Source organism: Bubalus kerabau, chromosome 20, assembly GCF_029407905.1.
Source record: "Bubalus kerabau isolate K-KA32 ecotype Philippines breed swamp buffalo chromosome 20, PCC_UOA_SB_1v2, whole genome shotgun sequence".
NCBI classification, from domain to species: Eukaryota; Metazoa; Chordata; class Mammalia; order Artiodactyla; family Bovidae; genus Bubalus; species Bubalus kerabau.
In genome coordinates this window covers 61,366,266-61,384,042 of record NC_073643.1, presented here as the reverse complement: position 1 = coordinate 61,384,042, position 17,777 = coordinate 61,366,266, and the positions used below count along the sequence as shown (strand labels likewise).

The 17,777-nt window shown below is 52.1% G+C and overlaps 1 protein-coding gene across 2 annotated transcripts in view; it reads left to right on the top strand.

The window, feature by feature from the left end:
- Positions 1 to 7,304: 7,304 nt before the first annotated feature.
- The window catches only part of KBTBD12 (kelch repeat and BTB domain containing 12), a 51,080-nt gene continuing 40,607 nt past the window's right edge, over positions 7,305 to 17,777 (top strand). For both annotated transcript variants that reach the window (XM_055558518.1, XM_055558517.1), the window contains exon 1: positions 7,305 to 7,412. The gene's annotated coding sequence lies outside the window, so the exon portion shown is untranslated. The remainder of the gene's footprint in view (positions 7,413 to 17,777) is intronic.

The following is a 17,777-nucleotide window of genomic DNA, read 5'->3' as shown; positions in this document are numbered from 1 at the left end:
TTTGGGGAAAGATTGAAGGTGGGAGAAGAAGGGGCCAACTGAGGACAAGATGGATGGATGGCATCATCGACTCAACGGACATGCGTTGGGACAAGCTCCGGGAGATGGTGAAGGACAGGGAAGGCTGGCGTGCTGCAGTCCATGGTCTCAAGGAGTCGGACATGACTTAGTGAGTGAACAGCAACAAGCTTCACTTCCTTTTAATTAGAGAAATGGTCCTCAGCCCAGTGTGTCTTGATTTTGGCAAAGTTTTGGAGAAAGCTGTTTATGACATAGGGGCTTCCCAGGTGGCTCAGTGGTAAAGAATCCACCTGCCGATGCAGGAAATGTAGGATACACGGGTTCAATTCCTGGAAGAGAGCATGGCAACCCACTCCAGTATTCTTACCTGGAGAACCCCATGGACAGAGGAGCCTGGTGGGCTACAGTCCACAGTGATCACAGAGTCGGAACAGGACTGGGCGACTAACACTGCCTTTTATACTTAAAAGGGGAGGGAGTAAAGTCCTGCTTCCAGCCCTTATGAAGGGGGAAGGGTTCATGTCGCCCTTTCTGTAGCCGTTCACCGGTCAGTCAGCTGGCAAGGATGTTTTCTAAGCTAAACTACATAATTTTAGCCTAATGCTCATTTCCTGGCCAGGCAGGGTTCCCAGAGACGGGCCATGATGCATCACTTAAGCTTCTAGGCAACATCCCTTCAGCGATTACCTTTTAGCCAAAGAGATAGAAAACAAAGGTTAAAAGAAACAGACCCAACACGGAGCCAGATTAGTCCTTCCCCATTACAGACACTGTCTTCATATTCACGTGGTGTCTCCTGCGGTGTCTGTCTCCAAATTCCTCCTCCTTAAAAGGATGCCAGTCATGTTGGATGGGAGCCCACCCTAATGACCTCATCCTAACCGGATTAGCCCCGCACTGACCCTATCTCAGTGTTGATGAGGCAGCTGGTAAAGCAGTCGTGGACCGGGGGCGGGGGTGTCCAAGGCCAGCTCCCTCAAATATCCACGTGCCCCCCGGTCATTCACCACCGGCCAGCCTGAGACTCAGTGCACTCCTGGTGGCGTGAGCGTTAGATGGGGAAACGGGCAAAGGCTTCGTGCAAACGGCAAGCCCACGTCAGCCCCCTGACCTCAGGCAGCCCCAGGCAAATCCCACGACTTTTTTCTTTTTATTAAACTTTTTATTTTAAATCAGAGTATAGCCGATTAACAATGTTACAACAGTTTCAGGTGGACAGCAAAGGGATTCAGCCATACATGCATCCATTCTCCCCAGGACTGTTGGTTTTGATATAATTTCAAACTTACAGGAAAGTTCTAATAGAAGTACAAAAACTCTCATAGACCCTTTACCAGATTCTTTGTCATGACACACCCTCTTCATTTACCCTATTAGAATATATAATACTGTTTTGCATATTTTAAACAAGACACCGCCCATGAGCTGGAGCTGGCTGGGTGGAGACAGGGTCTGCAGGCAAGATCCAACGTCACTTCTTCACAGTCATCTTAATCACTTTTGGAGACAGGGGGCTACTCATTTACAAATCCAACTGTGTGCTAATTCAGTAAACATACTTAGGAGGTTTCCACCCTCTTCCAGAGAAGTGCAGCCATGCAGTCCTTGAAGAGGTTCTCCACGGCCTCCTTCTAGAGAGTGTCTTCGCAGACCCCCAGCTACCCTCAATCAGCAGGAGGGCCTCACACTTACTTTCCAGGAAGAGCCACTTTCTCTGCACCCGGCAAAGACAGCCAGGCTCCTGTCTCCACGTTGGCTTCTGTTCTTCCCCGCTTCTCCAGCCTTGATCCTGCAGGCCTCTCTCCCCTCTAACACGTGGATCCTCCCCTTCGCAAGGGTGTCTTGGCTTGTGCCTTTGTACAGAGTAAAGCTCCTACCCTAACACGTCCTCAATTACCCTGAGGTCCCCCTCTGCCCATCAGCGTTTCCCAGGTGTGCCACACGGACCACTGTCACGTCACAGGCCCAGGGTCGCAAAGCCAAGCGCGCTTAGGAAATGCTTCGTCTCTTTCCTGCAGGAATCATCAGAGCCTTTAATTCTCCAAAAAAATTGGGTCTGAAATGCACTCCCCATGCTGTTCTAACACAGGTTCAGAACTCCATCTTTTGGAACGTCTCGAGGGAGAACGTCCGCTTTCACGAGTGCTGGTCAGCACGCAGTGTCTCTGGGTCCAGCTGGTGTGGGACGGACACGGCCGTCTGTCCAGCAAATCCTCTTCCCTTCCTCTTGGTCACAGCGCTGGACTCGGTTTCCCAGCCTCCCTCTCAGCGAGCTGTGACCACGTGGCCTCCATCTTCCCAGCGTGAGATGTGCCTTCTCCAGCCCCGACCCCCCAAACCTGCTGTGTGCTCGCTCCCACACGCTGTCCCTCTGGCTGGAGTTGGACCCCCAGAGGACGCGACTCAGCACCGCCGCCACAGGGTGGGTGTCTGAACAGCCAACGGGCGGAGGAGCCCCTGGACGATGCACACGCCTGCCGGGCCGCCTCAGAAACGGGAGGTGTGCGTGCCCGTCCGTGCCAAGCCCTGGGCTGCTGTGGCCAGTTCTCGCCGCCGCCCAGCCCCCACGCCGCGCATCCTCATCTTCTGTTATCCGGCCTCTGCTCCCCACCTGCCACAAGACGACCACCATGTGCCCATGATGTTTCCGCCAGGTCCTGGGGTCCGACTTGGGTTCTTAGTTCTTCCCATAACCCGACCCTCCTCCCAGCACTTCCTCCTGGCTGGCGTCCGCAGCCAGATTCCGTTTCCATCACTTCGATTCTCAGAATATTTTCTCCTGTCCCTCCATCTCCACCCCCAGCTTGGGTGTGTCCCTGTCCTTGGCTTCTCTCCCTGACGCGGCTTCATCTCTGATCTCGTGGTGTCTACCATCTCATCCAAGGAAGCAGAGGCAGAAAGGAGAACTTAACTGTCACCTCACCAGGGCATATTCTTCCAGGAAAGAAGCTTGTTTTGTTCACAGCTGTTTATTAGCCTCTAGTTATGCCTGGCACAGAATAGATGCTCCATGAACATCATTCATTTTTCTTTATTTATGTATTTATTTTTATTTATGGTGTGCAGGGTCTTCGTTGCTGCCCGGGGCTACCTCTGGCCACAGCGAGCGGGAGTTTCTCTTCGTTGCGGCAGCCTCTCTTTGCGGAGCACAGGCTCTGGGCGTGCGGGCTTCAGCAGCAGTGGCCCCCCCGGTCTTAGTTGCTCTGCAGGTGGGATCTTCTGGGACCAGGGATTGAACTTGCATCCTCTGCACTGGCAGGCGGGTCCTGCGGCTGCAGCACCAGGGAAGTCCAGTGTCTGTTAAATGACCAGACAAATGTCGGCCCTATGGACTCTACCCCCCGGGTCTCCTCTGTCCTTGGGATTCTTCATGCAAGAATACTTCAGTGGGTTGCCATTCCCTGCTCGAGGGCGTCTTCCCACCTCCCCGGGGAGAATCACAGCTACATCCGTTAAGTCCCCTGCATTGGCAGGCAGGTTCTTTACCACTAGCGCCACCTGGGAAGCTCCACTAGACAAATGAACAGACGTAAAGGGAGGCGTTACTTTTCCGGTGTCAAAGCCCAGTTAGCCCCAGTGATGGAGAAGGACAAAATCCAGAGCTCAGCTGGGAGTTTAGAGAGGAATCGAGATCTCGGGGTGTCACTGGGGAGGCAGGGCGCTGCCCAACACCACTTTCTCGTGCAATGTGGCGTGCGGGTCTCTGCCGCCAGCGGGCGCCAGCAGGGGGAAGGAAAGGGCTGGGGCATGAGCATGGAAGAACGTTTCAGGAGAGGAGCCATGTGAGCGGTGGGGGGAGGACACAGAACAGGAGAGCAAAAGCCCTGTTCCCTGCAGAGCTGACCGCATCTGAAAAATTCCACGTCTGGCCCTCCTTGCAGCGGAGGGTCTGCTGCATGCCAGCCACTGCGGCGCCCTGGGGACACACGGCTGAGAGCGGCCACTCTGTGCCCGGAGAAGCCCACCACCCAGCAGCACGTCGGACCCAAACCACGACCATGAGGCCACGCGCTAAGCGCTACCTGCCAACAGCAGGGCAGGACGGCCCTGGGCACACAGGGCGGTGTCGGTCACCCTGCCGGAGACGTGCACTGGGACAGACGCACAGAATCGCTGACGCCTAGGCTCCTCCTGGGAGAAGATCCCCCTATTAAGGGCATCCACTCACTCTGCAACTGGTACTCAGCTCTGACCCTGTGCCAGGCTCTGGGCCATAAGGGTGGGCAGAGACAGACACAGCCCTGCACTCGCCTCCCCGGGGAGAAGTGCCATCAGCCTCACGAGCACGCCAACAAATGTACAACCTAAATCCGAAACCAAGGCAAAGACAGAGCAGTGCCAGGCTTTCCCGGAGGAGAAATAAACCGTGTGTACACTGATGGATCTATGGAGAACGTGGAGGGCAGAGACTGCGGGCTGGACCAGAGTGTAAATAACAGAGCTGCCGGCCGCCCAAGGGAGACCAGACTGCCCGGGTCCACCCTCAGGGGCGAGGTTTGACCACGTGACCAAGTCACGGCCAACAGTATCTGGGGTATGGTTCCTGAGTGCGTCCCTGAAGGAGGGACTTCTTTCCCTTCCCTTTTTTCATCTTGCTCCCCCGCTGGAGGTGGTGGTGAGTCGTCTTGGAGCCTATGGACCACGGCGATGCTCCAGGGAAGCTGGAGGCGAGGGGCCCCAGGGCCCTGATGCTGGAGCTGCCTTCGGAGCCCGGGAAGCCTCCCCAGGTAGGCGTGTGAACGAGAAACGGACTTCTCCCTTCTTAGGGAACTATCACTGGAGCGCTCTGTGGGAGCAACTACACTCATCTTTTTTTCTGGAATGAGCCTTATTTATGTGCCTGGGTCAAGTCTTAGTTGCAGCGCACAGAATCCTCACTGCATCACGCGAGATTTTCTTCGTGCTACACAAACTCTACCTGTCCCGTGGACTCGATAACTGTGATGTGTGGCTCAGCTGCCCCTGGGTGTGTGGTGAAGAGCCCGCCGGCCAGTGCAGGAGACACAAGAGACACGGACTCAACGCCTGGGTCAGGAAGATCCCCTGCAGGAGAGCATGGCAACCCACTCCAGTGTTCTTGCCTAGAGGAGCCTGACGGGCTACAGTCCATGGGGTCACACAGAGTCAGACACGACTAAAGCAACTTAGTACACATGTGGGATTTCAGTTCCTCGACCAAGGATCGAACCCGTGTCTCCAGATTCTTAACCCAGAGTGCCCAGGAAGTCCCCGAACTGATACTTCTTAATGCACACATCTGGAAGATACTAACAGTCGCTTAGCTTTCTTTTGCCAAAGAAATGAATGCTTTTGAACTGTGGTGTTGGAGAACACTCTTGAGAGTCCCTTGGACTGCAAGGAGATCCAATCAGTCCATCCTAAAGGAGATCAGTCCTGGGTGTTCATTGGAAGGACTGATGCTGAAGCTGAGGCTCCAATGTTTTGGCCACCTGATGCAAAGAACTGACTCATTGGAAAAGACCCTGATGCTGGGAAAGATTGGGAGCAGGAGGAGAAGGGGACGACAGAGGATAAGATGGTTGGATGGCATCACTGACTCAATGGACATGAGTCTGAGTGAACTCCAGGAGTTGGTGATGGACAGGAAGGCCTGGCGTCCTGCAGTTCCTATGGTTGCAAAGAGACACGACTGAGCAACGGAAATGAACTGAACGGTCGCTTAATAATCCCACAGACAGTAACAATTAGTCAGGTCTGTTGAGAAACAAGTTGGACTCTGCCTCAAAAGCGATTTGATTGTTTGTGTACTCAGGATCTGAGGAACTCATTGCTGGAGAAATGAAATCATCTCGGGATGTGGAGAGAAGTTTGGCTTCTAGAAGGTTCGTGACCTTTCCAAACCCCCTCACATCTATTAGATTAAGCTGTGTGCAGCCCCGGCCACTCCAGGCCAGGCTGTCTAAGGGGCTCGTCACCCCAGGAGTGGGAAGGCAAAGCTTAGCAGACAGACGGCACTCCTTTCTCCACATGACAGGTTCTTGCAGCGGGAGAGCCTCCAAAAGACATGTGGTTCCTTTCTCTGGCTTAGGACACGACACGGTCAGTATCAGCAGTGAGAGGTGACCGTGGCCCGAATTCAAGACCTGTGGGGAGAGAAGTCTGCATTTTTTTAATGTTTAATTAATGTATTAATTTTAATTGGAGGATAGTTACATTGTGATGGTTTTTGCCATACACCAACATGAATCGGCCACAGATATACATGGGTCGCCCCCCCCATCCTCAACCCCCTCTGACTTCCCTCCCCAGCCCACCCCTCTAGGTGTCCCAGAGCACCGACTCCAGGTGCCTCGCTTCATGCTTCTTTGAGGTCGCGCTGGTCATCTGTTTATCACATGGTCCTGCATACGTTTCAGTGATTCTCTTAAATCCTCCACCCTCCCCTTTAAGGACACCTGCCTCCTCAGGAGAAGGCCACTCGGGGAACAGGGTGGCTATCACAGCATCTGCAAGCATCAGCTCTTTAGTAACAAGGGTGTGAGCTGGACGCCTTAGCAGCAGGTCTGCTGTCCCCGGGGCGTCCCTAGGGCTTTCCTGGTGGCTCAGACAGTAAAGAATCTCCTTGCGATGCAGGAGACTGCAGGTTCGATCCCTGGGTCGGGAAGATCCCCTGGAGGAGGGCATGGTGACCCCACTCCAGTAGTCTTGCCTGGAAGAATCCCATAGACAGAGAAGCCTGGCGGGCTGCTGTCAAGGGGGTCGCAAAGAGTCGGAGAGGACTGAGCGACTGAACAGCAATGACTGCTGTCCCCCAAGAGTCTGAGCTCTCACAGAAGGTCACGGGGCCTCCAGGAGCAGAGGCCAGCTAGGACGCCTGCTTCCTGCCTCTCCCCAGCTCTGCCCACCATCACCCTCGTCAGTGCCCACTCCCTGACCATGAGCTCTCTGCAGGGCCAGCATGCCAAGGTGGACAGGGCAGAGCTCGTGGCCTCTGGGGAGGTGTTGGCACCTGGCTGCAGTGTGGCTCTAGGGTGAGCACCGTGTGCCGAGACAGACCGCAGGGCTCCCAGTGCGTCAGGCCGGAACAGCCACAAAGGACAAGAAACGACTGTGTGGCGACGGCTGGGACCTCCCGTGCTCACCATGAGGCTCGGACACGAGGCCCCCGCGGGCCAGCAACACGCGTGTACGCACACACGCAGGCACGACGGCGCTTGGTGCCTGCTCCGGGTCGGGCGCGGAGGGCGAGCAGCTGTTCGCGCGGAGCTGCCAGGTCGGTTCCCTGCCCGAGGACCCTGCGCGCCCTCCCCGCGGCGTCTATTTATAGGCGTCCTGGCTCGGCCCATATTGGTTAGGCGCCCGGCCGGTCAGGCGCCATCGCCGCGGCCCCAGAGGAGCGAGTGCGGCCGCGCCTCCAGCCGGGCAGCCCCGTAAGTAGCGGCGACCCTCCTGGGGGCGGGGGAACGACCTGCGCGTCCCGGGTCCCTCCGGCCCTGCGCCTCCGCCGCGCGCGCGGCAGCCCCGCGCAGCCCCGCGCTGGGACCCGCCCGGCCCTGGGGCGCCCTCCTCGCCGGCCCGTGAGCGCTGGGACGGGGGCGCCTGCCGGTCCGGGGCTCCTCCTGGAACCCGAGGACGTGCCCGGCACAGCACACGGCCAGAGTCCTCACTGCAAATTGAATATTCTAACCGCCCTGCGCCTCCCGCCCGCCCGGACCCCGGGGGGATTCTTGAGGAGCTCTGGGCCAGCTAAAGGCTCCGAGGAGAATGCAAAGAGGCCACAAAGGAAGGAGCAAAGGAGACGAGTCTTTAGCTTATCTCCCTCCTGGTCGGCCTTGAGGCCCTGGTGTGGTTCATTACCATGCAGTAAATCCAGGGTTGTCAGTACCCCCGGGAGTCTCCCTGCACTCAGGCCGGTCCGGAGCCATTTCTGCCAGGCTCTGAACAAGACGGTGATGCCGAAAAGCAATAAGGTTGGAGACTAGTGGGGGAAGCCAGGGGCCACGAAGGTAACGGCTATAGGGGCGAGAAAAGCCACAGCCTCGGAGGAGTTAGAAATGAGGGCGGGGTCAGGTCCAGATGGGGGCGTGGGGAACGGGGGAGGCATGTCCCCTCTGAGGAGGGGGCTACTCAAGGCCTGCTAGTGGTCTCCGAGGTGTGCGTGTGTGTGTGTTAGTCGCTTAGTCGTGTCTGACTCTTTGTGACCCGTGGACTGCAGCCCACCAGGCTCCTCTGTCCATGGGATTCTCCAGGCAAGAATACTGAAGTGGGTCGCCATTCCCTTCTCCAGGGGATTTTCCCGACCCAGGGATCGAACCAGGGTCTCATGCATTGTAGGCAGATCCTTCACCACTGAGCCACCAGGGAAGCGCGGTCTGAGAGGTGGGGTTGCCAAGGCCTGCCGGTGGGCCTTGCCATGCAAATTAAGAAGCCCCCGTTGCTGTCTTCCTTTTTTTTCAATGGATGCTGGAATATGTCAGCTTTGCATGTTGACAAGTTACCAAAAAAGTCTGTGAGCTGCCAATCTGCTATCTCTGGCTTCAGGTCCCTAAGAAGAGGGGCCGGGGCCAAATTCCTGAGCACACGGTGACTGGGGGCTGATTTTGAGGGCCGGAGACCTGGATGTCAGAGTGTGTCAAGCTGTAGGCAAGGAAATCAAGGTAATGATTCTGCAACATTTACTTGCCTTGGACAAAGGGATAGCAACTTAGAGAATCAAGCGCCACTTTTATACATAGAAAGAAAACATCTTCAAGATATTGGTTAATAACATGCATAAAAGCTATGAACTTGTCATTTAGGGCTAAGCAAAGCATTCATTTAATTGCACAAACCATGTTGAGCAGCTCCTCTGTGCCAGGCAATGTCACAGACAGATGTTAATAATACAAAAGGAGACACTTCCCAGGTGGCCCGGTAGCTGTGAGTTTGCTCTCCCAACGCAGGGGGCCCAGGTTTGATCCCTGGACAGGGAACTAGATCTCACATGCCGCAGCGAAGACCCAGCACAGCCAAATAAGTAAATAATGTTTTTTAAAAAGAATACAGAAGGGTTAAGATCGGAGTCCTACCATCACTGTGATCTCCAGTGAAAAGGGAAGAGGGTGGATACATAAATAAATTGCAGTAACAGCAGTGCTTTTGAACTGTGATGGAGAAGACTCCTGAGAGTCCCTTGAACGGCAAGGAGATCCAACCAGTCCATCCTAAAGATCAGTCCTGGGTGTTCATTGGAAGGACTGATGCTGAAGCTGGAACTCCAATACTTTGGCCACCTGATGCAAAGAGCTGACTCATTAGAAAAGACCCCAATGCTGGGAAAGATTGAGGGCAGGAGGAGAAGGGGACAACAGGATGAGATGGTTGGATGGCATCACGGACTCAATGGACATGGGTTTGAGAAAACTCCGGGAGTTGGTGATGGACAGGGAGGCCTGGCGTGCTGCAGTCCATGGGGTCACAGAGTCAGACATGACTGAGCGACTGAACTGAACTGAACAACAGCCCGGTCACTGCTGTGCTCAAGGTAAAAAGCAAGGAAGAGCCTTGAAGGCTTCACTGAGAGTGATGACTGGGCTGAATTTTGAAGAGCCAGTCCATTTTTTGAGGCAGAAGTGGATGAAGGGTGCTGCAGACACAGAGAAGAACATGTGAGGCTGACCGCCCTGGAACAGCCAGGGGTTCACCGTCACGAAGAGCCTGGTAATACAAGGAGGCCAAGTCAGCCGTGAGGCAGGCAGGGCTGGAAGGGCCCTCTCAGAGAGGGCCTTCTGATACCTGGCTGGTGCTGGTGCTGGGGAAAATAGGCTCGAGATAACTTCTGTGAATGTGGGGAGACTGATTTCATGCACAGAGTCACCAGCTCCCAGAAGGGCTGTGTGGTAACTCTGGAACTCAGGCATCACTTTCTGAGGTCGCGTTGACCTTCCTGGGCTTGCCAACCAAAATTTGTTCAAAGGGGTTTTAGGCTGGAATCTGGGACCCTAACCACGTAATTTCTTAGGTCGTCAGTCTTTTTCATCAATAAAATTGAAGGCTTTGCTGTTGACCAACTCTTATCATTTCAGATTAGAACCTCCTCACATACTGAACATGTCTATGGGGAAAAAAATATATACACTAATTCGGGAATGTAGTAACTTCTTTTCCCACCAAAGCAGATGTAGGAAGACATTGTTCCTGCCTTTCTCCCAAGGCAGTTCTCATTCAGACTGGAGAAGTAGGGTGTAAGCTTTTGGATTTTCCAGTGACTCGTAAGTTAGGTTGCCTACAGCATGACAGGTTTGAAAGGAGATTCATGATGTATCTATATGTCCTGTCTGTCTGTCTCTCTCTATACACATACACTAATGTGGTTTACGATGTAGGTTACATTTTCAAAGTTTGTAAGTTTCTCTAATGTTAATACAAATTTTAATTTTAAACTTAGTTTATGCAATATTTAAGACATGCAAAAAGGCATAACGAATAATACACATAGCCCTAGCTCATTCTTTTCTTCAGCTTCTACAAGCTCTTTTTAAATACCGTACAATTTTCTCTTGAGGGAATATGCTATAGTCTATCTGTTCTCCTGTTATTGGCTATTTAGGCTCTTTCCAAAGTTTTGCTAATTCAAACAGTGCTGCTATGAATTTAAACTACTTTTGACTTCAGCAAAATATAGAGGCATGGTCACGTATGAATCATTATTCAGAGAGGGTTGGATGGCATCACCAACTCAATGGACATGAGTCTGAGTAAACTCCTGGAGTTGGTGATGGACAGGGAGGCCTGGCGTGCTGCGGTCCATGAGGTCGCAAAGAGTTGGACACGACTGAGCAACTGAACCAAACTGAGCAACTTTAAAGCTAATATAAAGATTATAAAACTAAACATCATAAAAGCACAACACTAGCAGTTTAAGTAAATTAACATCTTTATGTCCCGTTAAACTTTATAGCAATCCACTTCTTAAAACTAAGTATTCTGGACGTGGGTGAAACTGCCTGTTGGATTTGCAGAGTAATTAGGCTTTATTCTTGTGACATATTTATCTTTGCTACTCATTTCTCCCCATTGTTATGGGCACTATTAATATGAGTGTACCAATTCAGTCTTCTATAAATCGGAGCAGAGAATAACTTCCCATTGATATCATTGAGAACATTTGTACAGTTTTATTTTGCTGGTGAAAGGAGAATGCCCTCTGTGCCCCAACCCCCAGGCACAGTTGCTCTCAGTTCTTTCACTTGAGAACTGTGCCCACTGCCGTGTCTGTGCCCACAAGCAGTTTGTCTAGGAGCCCAAACATTTTTATTGTTCAAAAATTATTTGCACAGGTGTATTCAGCTTCACCAAGCAAATTACATATGGGAGATGCATGGCCTTATTTATTTCTGCAACTATTCTTATATAATTCTCAACACTAGTCTCAGGTCAGGAATTAGAAAGAGGCTAAGAAACTTGCTCATGTTGTAAATGGCACAGCAGGGTCACAGAACCCAGGTCTCAGGAACCCAAGAGAAAGCCCATGTTCCTCACCTCTGAGGCACACTGCTACCCCGCCACGAGCACCTTGGCCCAAAGGACTGATCCAGCTGTGAATACTTTATTTACATACAGCGCCCACATCTTCCTGATGCAGAAACCGACGTGCAGAGAGGTTCCATGGTTCTGGGATGACAGCCATGGCTTGACTGAGACCCAGGATTGGGGGGCGTGAGCCGCTCAGTCATGCCCGACACTTTGCGACCCCATGGACTGTAGCCTGCCAGGCTCCTCTGTCCATGCAATTGTCCAGGCATGAATACTGCAGGGGGTTGCCGTTCCCTTCTCCAGGGGTTCTTCCCGACCCAAGGACCGAACCCAGGTCTCCCACACTGCATGCAGATTCTTTACCGTCTGAGCCACCAGGGAATCCCAGACCCGGGACTGCCTCACTTTAAAGCCCCCGTCTGCAATACCAGTGTCTTCTATGCAGATTATGCATACAAGAAACAACTCTGGGAACGCTTACTGAAGCATTTAACTGCCCAAGCGTTTTCCAGGGTCTCACCAGGAAAGTCATTTGGTCTGTAAATCCATAGCAATTAGAGAAGCTTTCAGGAGTGAAATAAAAGGTGGTTGGAAGGAAAGTGAACCAGTGAAGTGGCTCAGCCGTGTTTGACTCTTTGTGACCCCATGGACGGTAGCGCACCAGGCTCCTCCATCCATGGGATTCTCCAGGCCAGAACACTGGAGTGGGTTTCCACTTCCTTCTCCAGGGGATCTTCCCAACCCAGGGATTGAACCCAGGTCTTCCCCATTGCAGGCAGACGCTTTACTGCCTGAGCCACCAGGGAAGCCCCGTGGTTAGAAGGAACAGATACTTAAATATATGTGCTCATCTAAAAAAGTCATAAATGCTTCTTCGAATGTGAAAAGTATTATTTGTTGCTGTTGTTGAAGCCAGTGTTTGGGGCAGAGAAACTGTATCCAAACACTTATTTAGAAAATTTATTTATCTTCAGGAATCTCAGGGAGATAACCAGATGATCTTTTTAAAATAGGACTCTGAGCCTTCCCCGTCTCGAACTCTCCAGCTGGACTGAAGCAGAGGCTGGCAGACCGGGCGCCAGGCAGGGTCTGGGCGGCGGGTTTCCTCCGACAGAGGCGCAGGCTTGTTGTCCTGCTGCCCGTTTTGTGTAGCCCATGAGCTCAGAATGAATGTCATCATTTTAAATGGCTTTTTAAAGCCAAAAGAAGAATACTTCATGATGTGAAAATGTACTAAATGTAAGTTTCTGTGTCTGTAAAACATTTATTTCTGGCACAGAGCGGTGCTCATCTGTCACACACTGTCTGTGGCTGCCCCTGCAGCAACCCCAGGTGTGCAGACGACCCCACCCTTCCAGCAGAAAGGGAAGAGGAACTAAAGAGCCTCTTGATGAAGGTGAAAGAGGAGAGTGAAAAAGCTGGCCTAAAGTTCAACATTCAGAAAACTAAGATCATGGCATCTGGTCCCATCTGCTACTGCTACTGCTAAGTTGCTTCAGTCGTGTCCAACTCTGTGCAGCCCCATAGACGGCAGCCCACCAGGCTCCCCCGTCCCTGGGATTCTCCAGGCAAGAACACTGAAGTGGGTTGCCATTGCGTTCTCCAATGCATGAAAGTGAAAAGTGAAAGTGAAGTCACTCAGTTGTGTCCAACTCTCCACGACCCCATGGACTGCAGCCTACCAGGCTCCTCCACCCATGGGATTTTCCAGGCAAGAGTACTGGAGTGGGGTGCCATTGCCTTCTCCGTCTGGTCCCATCACTTCTTGGCAAATAGATGGGGAAACAGTGGAAACAGTAGCTGACTTTATCTTTCTGGGCTCCAAAATCACTGCAGATGGTGATTGCAGCCGTGAAATTAAAAGATGCTTACTCCTTAGAAGGAAAGGTATGACCAACCTAGACAGCATATTAAAAAGCAGAGAGACTATTTTGTCAACAAAGGTCTGTCTAATCAAGGCTATGGTTTTTCCAGTGGTCATGTATGGATGTGAGAGTTGGACCATAAAGAAAGCTGAGAGCCTAAGAATTAATGCTTTTGAACTGTGTTGTTGGAGAAGACTCTTGAGAGTCCCTTGGACTGCAAGGAGGTCCAACCAGTCCATTCTAAAGGAGGTCAGTCCTGGGTGTTCATTGGTAGGACTGATGTTGAAGCTGAAACTCCAATACTTTGGCCACCTCATGCGAAGAGTTGACTCATTGGAAAAGACTCTGATGCTGGGAGGGATTGGGGGCAGGAGGAGAAGGGGATGACAGAGGATGAGATGGCTGGATGGCATCACTGACTCGATGGACATGGGTTTGGGTGGACTCCGGGAGCTGGTGATGGACAGGGAGGCCTGGCGTGCAGCTGTTCATGGGGTCCCAAAGAGTCGGACGCGACTGAACTGAACTGAACTGAAGCCCTGCATTGCAGCGGCAGCGCTGAACTCAGACAGAAACCCCACGAAGCCTGAGGCTTCCTCTCCGGCTCTGGTCGGGTGCTTGCGTTAGAGGGCTGATGAAGAGGGCAGGCTCTGGAGTCTGGGTTCAGGACTCAGTTCCTCTGGTTATAAGATGCTGTGGTCACTGAATGTGCAGAGGTAAATTCAAAAGAGTTGACTTAGTGCTTTCCGCCTTCTATCAAGGAGAAATGAGCAACATTGGAAATTTCCACAGTTCTTTTGCTCCACAGTACGGTAACAGAGAAGGTAAGGGTATACCCAGAGTGAAACTGTAAAATATGTACTTGCAATTCCTTATGCCACGTTGTCGCACGCTCACGCATTGCCACTGGTGATAGTGAGGCCTCCTGAGCGCCAGCAACAGCACCCAGCAGCTCAAGCCCAGACGTCGAAGGGAGCGGCATCTCCCCTGAACCGAGACGTCCAGACACGGGGCACGTCTGAAGCGCCGCCGCCTTTCCTGTCCTGGCTCCATCCTTGTGCCGGCTGTGGGCAGACAGTGCAGAGGGTCAGACCCCTGATCTGTGTGGCACGCGGACGCCCCCGACCACTGCACCAGAGGCTGAGGGTCACTGCACTCAGGCCAGGCTCAGGGTCCCGCCGGCCCTGAAGCAGCCTCAGGGCGAGGGCCGCTGCGGGGGACTCCCACCTGCCGTGCCCCAAGGGAGGCAGGCTGGGTGCTGAGGGAACGCCGGCACTGTGCGTACAGAGCTGCGTGTAAGACGTTACCCATGACGTGTTTATCAAGAAGACTGGTCTGGTGGTAAGACTCAGCGGTCCCAGTGCAGGGGGTCCCGGTTCCACCCCCAGGCCACGAACTGGATCCCACACGTCGCAACTAAGGGTTCGCATGCCACTTGAAGATCAAAGCACCCATGTTCCGCAGTGGCGCAGCCAAATGGTAAATAAACAAGATAGAGGTTTAAAAACAGGAAACCCGTCCATCAGGGACCAAGAATTCTGTTTTTAAGCTCTTTGAAACGAATGCCACTTCTGTTTTTATGAAACTAGTCCTAAGCCAAAAGGTTCAACAAGGGTGGCTTGGTTCCTGCCTGAAAGATACGAAATCCTGGGCTGCAGTCGTAACGCTAGGGCCCCCAGTGCCTCGTTCCCTCCAGCATCATCCAGATAAGCTTTAGGAGTTAGCGAGGCTGGAGTGCCTGCATCGCGTTAGATCCTGTGATGCCACCGGGAAGCTTGCTCGTGGCCTGCTAGCACTGCGGGGGTAGGTGCCCTCTGAAAGTCTTATATATCAGCACACAGAATGGAAATCTTCAAACCTTTATTTCCTTGTAAAACCGGTTTTACACTTTTTAGGTTGAGGCAACAGCTGTCGTCTGTAAAGCTGACTGATGTGTTTATGTATAAAGAAGCCTACATAATATGGTTCAAACCACTCGAAATGTGTTGCAGGAGAGCTCATAAAGATAATGACTGCCTGCTGCTGCTAAGTTGCTTCAGTCGTGTCCTACTCTGTGCGACCCCATAGACGGCAGCCCACCAGGCTCCCCCGTCCCTAGGATTCTCCAGGCAAGAATCCTGGAGTGGGTTGCCATTTCCTTCTCCAATGCATGAAAGTGAAAAGTGAAAGTGAAGTCGCTCAGCGTGTCCGACTCCTAGCGACCCCATGGACTGCGGCCCACCAGACTCCTCCATCCATGGGATTTTCCAGGCAAGACTACTGGACTGGGGTGCCATTGCCTTCTCCGAATGACTGCCTAATTACCCATAATTGGATTCTCTTTGTAAAAATCTACCACAAAGCAAAAAGCAAAGGTTCACTTTTAGCCTGAAAACTCTTACATAAGAAGTTTAACTTATTGAAATATAGCTGAGCCATTGTTCTATCCTTATTGCTGTTTAATCGCTAAGTCATAGCTGACTCTCTGCGACCCCATGGGCTGTAACCCACCAGGCTCCTCTGTCCGTGGGATTTCCCAGAAAAGAAGACTGGAGTGGGGTGCCGTTTTCTCCTCCAGGGGATCTTCCAGACCCAGGGATCGAACCTGTGTCTTGTGTATTGGCAGGGAGGCTCTTTACCACCAAGCCATCAGGGAAGCCGGCTGAGCCATCAACTCCCAGAAAATCCATCGAGGAGGGCTGTATTCTCATCTCGAGTGTACGGATCCTAGGACTGGCTAGTCACTACGATTCCACACCCTTGAGCACAGTCGTTGTTTAGGTCTTACAGTTGCTATTATATCATTAAACATTCCTTTCATGCTTAACACTTGTTTCCTGAAATGAACTTTAATTCAACATCGAAAACGTGCCATGTCTCATTGAGACAGATGAGATTTCTAACGCTTTACCGGATTACAGAAATTTAGAAAGTTTATTATAACCGTTACAGCTGACAGATTCTGCTTTCGCGATGTTGGAATTATCACCGCCCCTTCTTTCTCAGCTCCTCGCTGACTTTTCTGCCATCAATGTTAATTCTTGAGGTGTAAAACCTTGGCCATGCTACACCTGGACGGGGTGTCGGAGACTTGAGATCCACTCCTCCCACCCAGGGTTTCGACTCTGGGAATGTCCTTCTTTACAGCAAAATGGCTAATTAGCTTCCGTTCCCCGGGGGAAGGTGAAGCTGAGACAAGCTTAAAGAAATTTTTAATTAGACTTGTGCCTTTTCAGGCAAGAAGTAATTCCACCTCTGCCTCTGGGAGATAGGGAAGAGCCAAGGGAGGGTCAGAGAAAGGGGGTGACTCTTGTGGGTTTTGTAAGTTTAGGACGATTTAATTCTAAGTTTCAAGTGCTCTGAGTTCTCACATCGACAGACGCTTGGCTGTGCTTTGCTTTCCCAAGCCCTGTTTTGAAGTATTTACTCCACGGCAAAGTCTGAGCAGAATTTTAGTGGACTGCTTTTCCAGCCAGCCTGCATGCCCCCTTGTGATTTTGCAGACTGGCCGTGATTGCATCTGGGTGCGTTTGGGGGGACGGCGCGTGTAACCTTTGGGGTGGTGGGGTTGCATCTCCACAGAGAGACTGTCTCCTGATGAGGCCAGTCCTCTACCTGAGGGTCAGCTGAATTTGGTAACAGGAAGTGGACACACAAAAGGTGCCCATCTTGACTCCCTGCTGGTCCAGTGGTTGAGTCTGCCTGCCAATGCAGGGGACACAGGTTCAATCACTGGTCTGGGAAGATTCCACACGCCTTGGTGGGGAACGAAGCCCATGTGCACGCCTAGAGCCTGTGCAGCACGGGAGACCCCTGGACTGGGAAGCCTGCACCCCACGGTCGGAGAGCAAGCGGCCCCGCCCCTCGGCTGGAGAGAGCCACCCAGCAACTGAGACCCAGCACCATAGATAGACAAGTAAAATTAGTTTTTTTTAAAGGTGTCCATCTGTTCTGTCTTCATTCACCTTGGCAGGAAGCTCTCTCCAGCCCTCCTAGAAAAATCTCTGCCATTAGTTAGAGAAATACTGTTTGTGGTTAATAATTTATTGGTTTTTCTTTTTCTTTTTTTACAACCAATGCCATGATTTTAGATACCACGGTAGTCGTCTTTTTTGGTGTTGTTTGGTCACTAAGTCATGTCTGACTCTTTGCAACCCTGTGGACTATAGCCCTCCAGGCTCCTCTGTCTGTGGGATTTCCTGGTAAAGAACCCTGGAGTGGGTTGCCATTTCCTCCTCCAGGGGATCTTCCCAACCCAGGGACTGAACCCGTGTCTCCTGCTTGGCAGCTGGGTTCTTCACTGCTGAGCCACCAGGGAGGCCCCCCCATTGGTGGGCTTAATATAAAAAGTCCCTGCTTGGAATGAGTGTTTGCTTATAAATAATGCTGCATGTTTAAATGTCAGAAAATCTCTTTCTTAGAAGAAACCTGCCTCTT